Genomic DNA, 10406 nt, shown 5'->3' on the forward strand with positions numbered 1-10406 from the left:
GGAGTGAAGGGGAGGCTAGAGAGACTTACTTTATTGCTACTTAAATTCTGCCACTCTTGATTTGCATTTATTTTCCTGGGTTTCCATTCACACTGTACTGTTGGGGACTGACATGGAGGGATAAGCAAAAAAAACCCCTGTGAGTCTTGGGTATGAATCTCCTGAACATCCCAATTCTTTTGCATCTAGGCACTTCACAGCACTGGATGTCTGCTAGGTAGAGCTCCCAGTGACTCCAGAACAGCCTTCTAGGGGCAGCCCACAAAATAGGGAAAACAATCAACCACAACCTGTTCTCTTCTCCTTTTTCTTGTGAAGAATTTTGTCAGATGTCCTTCTGCTTAATCAGTATATGAAAGAAATGTAAGAAACACTTCTTTGTCAATTCACTTGTATTATCTTTTTGCATACTAGTTAGCAGAGCTTCCTGCCATTTCACATGTGGTCTTTACTGAAGGACTGGTGTGCTGCTATACTGCTAAGTCTTCACTGTTCTGCATTGAGGTAATCCGCTTCTAATTTGCAGTAGAGGTCTTTTGGGTAGCTTGCAGTGTGTTTAAAGCCTTCAGCTGGTGTACAGAGGAATTTAGTAGTTTAAATTATGTAACACATCCACTTTCTGTCTATTATCTCCATTTTCTTTCTTTGGAAAAGAGCCATATTAACTTGAGAATATATTATTTAATGATAGAAATGCTTTTGAATATACTTGAGTTACCATAGGAATAATGAATATTTGCTAATAACTATTGTAGCATTGTCTATAATTCCTAGATTAGTAATAGCTTCAGACAATTTATGGTCTATATGAATAGATACATTTTCAGGGCAACTACCAAGCTGGTGTAATACTTGAGCTACAAGGATTACTAAAAAAGTAGGAAATTATTTCTGAAATTGCTATATTTTTGGTAGTGAGGATCACAAGTACAATTTAAGGATTTAAAGCTCACATAGGCACTTTCAGAAACCGATCAATAGCGCAGATTCGTCTGAGACTTATTACCAGCCAACACACTACACCTATCAAAGCGCTCTTCCTTTCAACTGAGGTGTACCAGTCTTATTAGTGACATGTATTAACCATCTTCATTTGGGATTTTGCATCAGTCGAATAACTGTAAGATGGTTAAGTTTATATAATGAGCAACAGTACAAGAAGCAAAATCTTCAGTATAATTAATTAGAAATGAATAATTAATGACTTATAGATATACTAACAAGTTCATCCAGCTGTCATGTACTATAAATGCAAGAACATTTTAGAAATTAACAGCCAAAGTGATATGAGTGCATGATAGTTCAATGCTATTTTTATCCTTTTTGATCAAAATCCTGCTGTCTACATCAGACTTCAAGCTCAGTGAACTGAGTGGGAGCTTTGCCTGTGACTAGTAAACCACTAAAGGTAGACTTGAGCTTAACCCATACTGCAACATTCTCACAGGAATCAATAAGCGCTCATAATCCATAATCTGAAATGCATCCATTGTTACAACCTGATACAGTATCAGTACAAATGCGAAGTTTTGCTTTGTTTTCTGTATTAAACAACACACACTGATGTTCAAAATTCAGAAAATATCCAGATGTGAATAATATCCTTTTTGATTAACAGATACGAGAAGATAAAAGTACATAAGGTATAGCTTCTGTAAGAGTACATAGAAGATCTTAGTTCTTTGTATTTTCACTTCATTTCACATATAGTTGGTATCAGGGGGCTGATTTCCTGTGAAAAAACACTCAGAGAACTATCCTGTTTTTATATATGTCTGATGAGCCCTCTTGACTGATAGAAGTAGAGAGTTTCCAGGGACAGCAAACTCTTACACGATAATGAAAACAGGTACTTGGGATACACCTGATAAAAATGCCTCAGGTGAGAGAAAAGCCAACGAGCTCCTGTTGATATTTCAGCAAATCCTTAAAGAAAATAGATGTTATAAGTGAGCCTACTGCAGGAAAAGCTTCAGTTTGTGCTCGCACCTTTCTTGACTCAAGAAACATCCTACCATGGGACACAAATCAGTGGACAGGCTTCATTAGTTCCAGTTCTACAGTTTCATTGAACTACTTGTTTGCTTTTGGTTTTTTAACTTAAATCCTTGGTGGTTTAATTCTACGTTGTCTAATTTATTGGCCAATAATGGTAGTTTTGTTTTCCATTTATGAATGTTTTACATTATTTTAATTGACATTTCTGGGCTTTTAAATTATTTCTGCATGCAACACATTCTCAAAGGGTTTAATTTGGTTCTGTGTAAAATTTGATGAATGCACAGAGGAATGTGAAGGAATAAAAACAAAGAGCTGGATACAAATCTCACAGCTCAGAAACAGCTCCCCAAAGGGAGATTCTTTCAAGCAGATCAGTGTCTTTCTGTGTTGAAGTCAATGGAGCTACACTGGTTTACACCTCCTGAGGATCTGGATACACACCATTAATACCTGATTCAAAGCCCATAGAAATAATTTGCTTTTACTATTGTAACTTTATGGCTAGAATAATCTGTTGGTATTTATGAGCCTCCTGCTTAATGAGTTCTGACGTGTTTGTTAGGGAGTCTGTGATCGCTCCTTGCCTAGGGTAAATCTCTGAGGGACAGTTTCTTTCCTGGGATGCTCTTATAGTAGTGCACACCTTAAAGATTGCTGGATATAAACAGGCAATCCAGCTATTGGATTTGAGGAGATGTTGACTGCTTGGGGGGTTTTGTTCATTTGTTTGTTTTTTCTTTTTTCCTGAAACCCATCTCAGACAGTTTTTGGCCTCTAATAGCAGAAGCTGAAGTTGGTAATTGTGAAGCCCATGTGATAATAATAGTGAAACCTAATGCTTAAAAGAATTCGGTAAAATATATCCGCCGTTCATTTATTGGTAACAATATATCTACTAGGTAATTTGTTCTTCTAACTACTTAGGTACTTATGCAAAAATGGAATTTGTTTGTGGTTTTTGCCCTCAAGAACAGATGGAGTTACACACCTTGCGTATATGCTTCTGGAGCTATTTGAGAAAATGATCCTGTTACTGCAAGAGAAAAAGTTATCCTGAATCTTGGCTGAAATAGGCTTCAGAGCAGCAGAATTGTAGCATAAAAATGAGTGAGGGATGACTCAGTGTATGCTTGGTAGTGAATTCATTGGTTTTTATTATCTTAAAACATGAACATTTCACAGTTCTTCTTATTCCTTTTCTGCAGACCTTGCCTGAGAATCTCATGAGACCAATGAGAATTTTATTATGACACTTCTGTATGTTCTGTTTTCCAGTAGGTTTCAGCTATAGTATTTTGGCATTTGTACTTCTAGTCTCAGTACAGTTAGGCCTGGGTAACAGCAAACAGTAAGCAGCATGCCAGACAGAGAGCGCTTGAGGAAATACAGATGGCTCTTCATAAAGTTTGGGCTTTTTTCTTTAATTTCAAAATTATCTGGTAATACACGTCACTCACCACATGGCTTATCACTGTTTTATCACATGGCTCATGTGAATACCTACCAAATACTTTTTGAGGGTTTTGGGTTTTTTTTGTAAAGTGCCAGACACTTGATGAAATCAGTGCTGATATTTTGGATGTCTACGAAAGACAAGAAAAAAAATCATGCTCACACCTCCTTGTATCTTAATATACAGGATGTAGTGTTTTCATCTCAGCCCATCAAGATGTAATGACTATCTGTTGCTCCAACAAAAAAACATTAAGAAATCAAAATAGCTTGTTGGATCTCAGATAGCCCATCTAATAAGTTGATGATAGGATGGATAAGTTCATCTTTATATTTTGATTATTTCACCCGTATTAAAAGCCATTCCTTGTTGATAGGTGAAATTCTCAGCTAACTATGAATGCCAACATGTACTCAGATCAGGGAACATAGCTGACAAATCACAAAAATAGCATGATTAGAATGCTTTTCTTGTTTCACTTGGACATTAGCAAAATATTTGCAGTTATAAAAGCAGGTCATCTGCTGTGCTGATGACTCTGAAGTCTCACACAGTTATGATGAAATTCTCTTTTTTTCCTATAAATTCAACATGACAAAATACATTGAATAGTGCCACTCTTAAGGTTAAGTCTAACTAAATTAAAGTAATAAAAATTAGAAAAAAGTAACTCTTAAAAGCAGAGGAAGTATAAGTATTGTGGTTCTCAACCTGTCCTCATGCTGCAGACTTCTTGCTTGATACCATTAGTGTTCCTTTAAGCCTTTTTCTAGAATCCTGTGCATGCTTTCCATTGCTCTTCATCTCAAGGTGCATAACACCTACATCATAAACTGCAAGAGTTTTTGAGTGATATAATTTTGAGAGATTTTCCATCTCCTAATTCAGAGCTGAAAATACTGATGTGCCAGAACATCTGACTTTTCTTGGATCTGCCAATGACTGGATATCATAATTAATTTTCTTTAAAGGAGGAATTAATTTCACTTATACAATATAGTTTATACTTTTAGGGGAAAGAAAAATTCCAAAAGCCCAGACCAGAACATTTGCATTGAATTTAATTGCTGAGATAATTAATTTCAGTAGTGTTCAGTTCCCACTAAATATCCAAATTAAAAGTGTTAGGATCCAGGGAACTTGAGAACAGTGACTTTGTGACAGCTATAAGATGATTTTCCTAGTTGCTAGGGAGCTTAGAAGCTCTGTGTCTATGGCAGCATTGCCAAAGTGTGTGGTGAACAGGAGACTGGCATGTCCTAATTTCATGGCAAGCTGCCATGCTGTCTGGCAATGAACTGTGAAAGAAAGTGCATAGTGACATGTAAACTGTTAGGAATGTAGGAAAATCTTCCCAAAACATAAAATGATTTCCTCAGAGGCAAATTTTTTGAGTCAAGTTGTATTGCCACATTTGACAAATATTGAGAAAAAAACCCACAACTCTTCTGGCTCAAGCTTATGGGTGCAATGACGAGGAGGGAATCTGAGGATCACTTATGCATTTATTGTGCATTCCTTTGGCTGTATAGTGTCCTGTATTGGTGATAAGTTCTATTCATGGGGATATGGCATGGTAATATCAATTGTCAATAGGAAGTAAGATACTTTTTATGGGTTAGTTTTTTAATATTCCTGCCACTTAGTATCTGTAAAACTCAATATTACTTTCCTACCTCACTGTGAAGCTGGGAGGATAAATGTCATCATACAACAATGTTCAAATACTGTGGAGATAAGAGGTACATCAAAATTCCAATCTTTAATGGACAGTCCCTTTGGGATAGCCAGAGGGTTTCTGTGGTTTTTTGTATGTGTTCCCAGTATGTTGGTTCTAAACATACTTCTAATTTAGCTAGACTTTTTTTTTTTAAACAGGAATAAGTAAACTGGTGGAGTAATCTTCAATGTGAAGAGCTAAATCAGGTGAATACTGAAATCATCCATACTTCTCTTTTGTTCATTGCCAATCTGCTATGTTTCACAACTCAGATCAGAGACAGGACTTCTGAACCCTACAGAACTGTACATTGATTTAATTACAATACAATGCATGGACATGCACCTCTAATGAAGATATACAACTGTAAGGTGGAATGTTACAGTAAGTAGGCTGCGATCACATCTGCTTAAGACTGTCCTAACATCTCTGTCATAAGCTGATAATAGAGGCATCCATTAATGTGGATACATCAGTAGAGTTTCATGGCTGCAATATTCCTTCTCCTATAGGGAGTAAAAGAATGAAAACAGTAATCTAATTCCATAGATTCACACACTGCTGAGTCACAAGCCAGGAGCAGTGACTTTTTTAAATACGCTTTTTTTTCTAATGTGACTACTTCATGACCCTAGAAATGTCAGCACAAAGTATCTTAGCATTGTTGTTTTTTATGTGAAAATATTGTCATCTTAATGCTACAGGTATGTACTACCTGTGCCTTTTTAATAAAGATAGAGCTTTTAGATAGAAACCTATGCCTTTTGAGATTTGTAGAATATATACAGTATCTAAAATGTTTAATCTCTCCCTCCCTTCCCTTCCTTCTCAAAGTAGTCACTCATTGGATAGCTAAGTTATTTTAAGAAAGCTATGAAAGATTATTACTGTTTCTATTGTTCTGGAAAATTACCTTGTTATAGCACTTCAGATATTTATAAAACTACCATATTAAAAAAATAAGGGATTCTTTAAGGTCAGCAGAAACAGCAAAAAAGATATATGCCTTGTAAAGCTCACTGTAGATATGAAAATAAACACCCAGAATAAAGGCATGATCTTACTAGAGAAATATAAATGATACAGATAATATTCTGCAGAGATCAACAAAATCCCAAATCTGATAAAATTTGTATTAGAAGAAAGATTAAGGCAACAAAGGGCAAGAGTAGGGTGAAAAATCATTTCTTACATTTAAACTAGTTGAAGAGTTTCATAAACACTTTTTCGTGACTGACTTTCAAGTGTCGTAAGTGGGACTGAGGTCTAGACAAGGTTGGGGTAGAGGGCGTATATGGAAAGTTCCTCCCTTTTTAATGATCTTAGCATTCTCCATCTATTTTACGCCTCAAAAGATAAGAGACAAATTTTCTTGTACGCTTTTCTCTAACATTGCCAGAGATCACCTGTAGCACTGCTCCTGGAAATAGCCCCTCAATGGAATCATTTCCCACAGGCACGGATCTTGTTTTATCAGGGCTGCAGTAAAGTCATGTTTTCCAATAGAAGATGTTTTGAATTATACATCAGATCTACATTATTTAGGTTTAGAAAGGTACTCTGAGACTGAAGTTTCTTTTCTATTAAACTAAAAGGGGGGATTTTTTTCTTCCCTTTCCAGATTTTCCACCCAGAAAAGGCCTGAAAATAAATATTTTCACAATTTTTTCCTAATTCATTTAACTTCTGCTGTGAACAAGGGTGCAATGACAAGAGCCAAGCTCCTCAGATGAGTAACTCTAACAAAGCATTATGTCTTTGTTTCTGCATAAACATGCACATTAATTCAGTCATCTAGCGTACCAATCCTCTTTCGCTGCTTTGAATTAGCATGATTTCAGTCTCTATATATGTTTCCTTAAAAGCAAGTAGAAAAAAAGAGGAAAACTGTGTAGTTCTGATTATAACAATCCGGGCTTATTTGAAATTGCAGGCTGTCCTTCTCTGCTTACCTGTGATTAGAAAGAACACCGGTGAATATCGTGTGTCTCTCCTAGACAGAGGCTGGAGTGGGGAAGGGGGAGGAGTGGTGGGACTTAGGTATTCGGTTTTATGGGGAAGGAGAAGTCACTCATATAGCTGAAAAGAAAGCCCAACACTTAAAGTTTCAAAATTATCTTGGGATATAAAAGTCCACAGACTTTGATGTGGGCATTACTTCATTAGGCTCTTCCTTCCAGAGAAGTATTAATTTTTTTAGATTAACTTAAATACAGGATAAATACTAAAGACACTAAAGGATGAAATCAAGGTTAATTAAAACATTTAAGTCTTTGATTACAAAAGTGATAATTACAGTAGAATAAAGAGCAAAATAACTCTTACTGAATAGCTCCTTATGAGGTATCCTCAACCTTTTATACCAGACCCTCAAGGAGTTTTTCATACCCTCTTTGTCTCTTTATTCTTATACCCTTTGTGCCCTAGAAAGACAGAGAGAACGGAAGGAAAGGAAAAAGGAAAGAAAGGAGGAAGGGAGAAAAAAAGTCATGTTAAACCTATGCAAAATACCCATTTCTTCTTTAGGTAACATGGTTCCATCCTGATATACTTGTTTATTTGCTTTCCTTCCAAGACACATAGATATTTGCTGTTTACAAGAATTTGGTATAACAACTGTGGGTAGAAAAGCAAAATCATTTGATACTGATATCTTGATATTGGTAATGTAGAATTTTGCTTCAAAGGCTGAAATGGGGAAAAGGAGAACCAAATATTTCACTAGGCCTAGGAGGTAAAGTTCCTAGAAAAGCTAGTAGAGTCTGTGCTGTCAGCTGCAACTGTGACTTTCCAGGAAAAGAACTGTAACTGAGAAAGGCACATTTCTTTTTATCTTCCACTTTTTTATTCTGTTTCCCCCTTTATGTGTAGTCTGTCTTATAAGAAGGCTAGACTTGACTGTAGCAACAGGAGTAAAAGCGCCACCTGAAATATATTCTTTTCTTTTCCCAGCAAGGGCACTTCAAATTCTTGGAGAGAATAGCTGAAAGGAAGGAGGAACAGGAAAGATTATTAAAATGGAGACATATTTAAGGTTGTTTTGGGGAGGTTCACCACATGGCACTGTTTGAGGGCTGCCTTAGTGGCTTCGAGATTCAGTTTTTTTGAGGCAGGTGTGCTTGGCAGGGTTGAACGTGCCCTTTGCCCACGCCATCCAGGCTGAAGCGAGCTCTCAGTGAGCAGATGCTGCCCGGTGTTCAGCTTCCTCCAAGAGGGGCCTTGGTGGCCGACTGTTCAAGGGCCGCTGCTCAAGGACTTGTGCAAGTAAGCAAGGGGTAATAGCACCATTAATGCTGTGGCTCTCTGGAAAATATATCTTGCCTAAAGTACTTCTTTCCATGATCATGGCTTTAAATGACAGGCATAACTGCTTGAATGCAGTAGACTTTGCCGGGATGCTTATTCCACATAACATCTTGATGATCAACAGCACCGTCTCGAGTCAGAACGACTCATATTAAGCAGGCTGAGATCAATTAGGCAATAGCGTGAAACAGGGAGAATCATTACATTGCAGCCTGAAACGGGCCTGCAGAGGTGTGCCAAGGACAGTCTCTTCCAAGTTTAGATGAGGACACGGAGGCACTGCTACGTGGCTGCTGGGGTGCAGGAGAGGTCTGCTGATGATGGCGTAGCCGTGGACAAGAGCTCCCAGCCCTGTGGAGAGAAAGGAGAGGTAGCAGGGCCCTGGGCTATTCCTGCCAACACATCCATACACGGGTGCCTGAAAGAGAGACCGCAGGAAGATGGGGTCTGTGGGGTGCTGACAGGGAAAGGGAAAAAGCCAGCTTCTCCTGGCAATGTATTGCCTAAATGTTGCCACTTCGCTGTGCCTTTGTGAACAGACTCGAGAGACAGGCAGATTGTGCTGCTTCAGGTGCTGTCCCTGGAAGATGGATACAGCCTTTTTAAAGCACCTGAATGCTTTGCCACTGCTGTTTGCTGGGCAGCACGGCTCCAGGTGTGGATCACTGTAATGTCCTTCTTGGGGACCTTTTAATTCATCAGGTTGCCCATGCCATCCCAGGGCGGTGGCCGGGGCCAGCACCAAGCCTCCCCTGATGGGCAGCAGGCCTGGGGCCAGGCCAGGCACATGCCAGCCCTGCAGCTGGGGGCCTGGGCCCAGATCCTGGCCCAGCAGTGTGACAAGGGGCCGTCAATGGGGCCATGGCCTGAAAGCTGCCCCGAGGCCGGGGGGGGGCCTGGCCGGCGGCCTCTCTGCTGCCACAGCCATGCTGCCTCTCTCAGCCCGAGGCTGTGGGCTCAGCCACCAGTGTCACGGGGGCACCCGGATCCAGGGCCTGGCACACTGTGGGTGCCCTGTCAGGCTGTCACAGTGTCCTGGGGAAGCCCAAAGCTTTGGTACAGAGAGTGCAGGTCTTGGTTTCTCTCAGCAGCCACGTATCTGCCTCCTGCCTGCGTCGCCTTGTGCCTGAAGAAGTGGCTGAGGAGAGAGCTGCTCTGCAGCCGGACGGGCCCCTGACAACACGGTAAGTGGGGGCATAATATCTTTTGTACCAGGGTTTTCTTGCAAAAGGTTTGGCGTGCCTTCAAGGTGTCCCGTTCCCTTGCACAAACCAGGGGAAGTCAAAATGTTGCGGCCCTGACCATCACCTTGGAGCAAAATGGCTGGCTCATCCTGGCAGCGTGTACGTCTGTATGGACACTGTCATTTAAATCCTTTGCCCATTGCCTACACTTCAAAAATTATATAGACTTCAGGAAGTAGCTAAGGTATTGGGCTAAAGAGCTCAGCTGTGATCACAAACTGCAGTGAACTTGGGCCCTTTCATGTGTGGAGGGAGAAGAAAGAAGGGGGGAAAAGACATATTGCATTTCCTGCTTGTTGTTTAGCTGATGCACAAAACGCTACAGCTTGAGAAGTATTACATTTAGCTGTCTTCATCGTAATTAGCTGTTATTCTTTATTTGCTAAATAGCTGGAATAGCATTTTGGCAGAAGGGGCTGGGAGCATTTTTCAGCTGTTTCTTTTTCTGTACCATATTCTTAGTCAATTAATTTTAGTCTTTCTGTATGTTACAGCTAATATTACAATATTACCAGAATAACAGTGCTTTCTCTGATATCTTTACTATTATAAAATTAAAAATGATTAGAACTGAAAAGGGCATTTTCCATTAAATTCTTCATTATCTTTTGTAGAAACAAGTGAATTAGTTTTGAAATCTATTGCTGTTATTTCATGAATGAATACTTTATGTTGTCAGTAG

This window comes from Ciconia boyciana, chromosome 5 (assembly GCF_034638445.1).
Source record: "Ciconia boyciana chromosome 5, ASM3463844v1, whole genome shotgun sequence".
In the NCBI taxonomy this organism is placed as follows: domain Eukaryota; kingdom Metazoa; phylum Chordata; class Aves; order Ciconiiformes; family Ciconiidae; genus Ciconia; species Ciconia boyciana.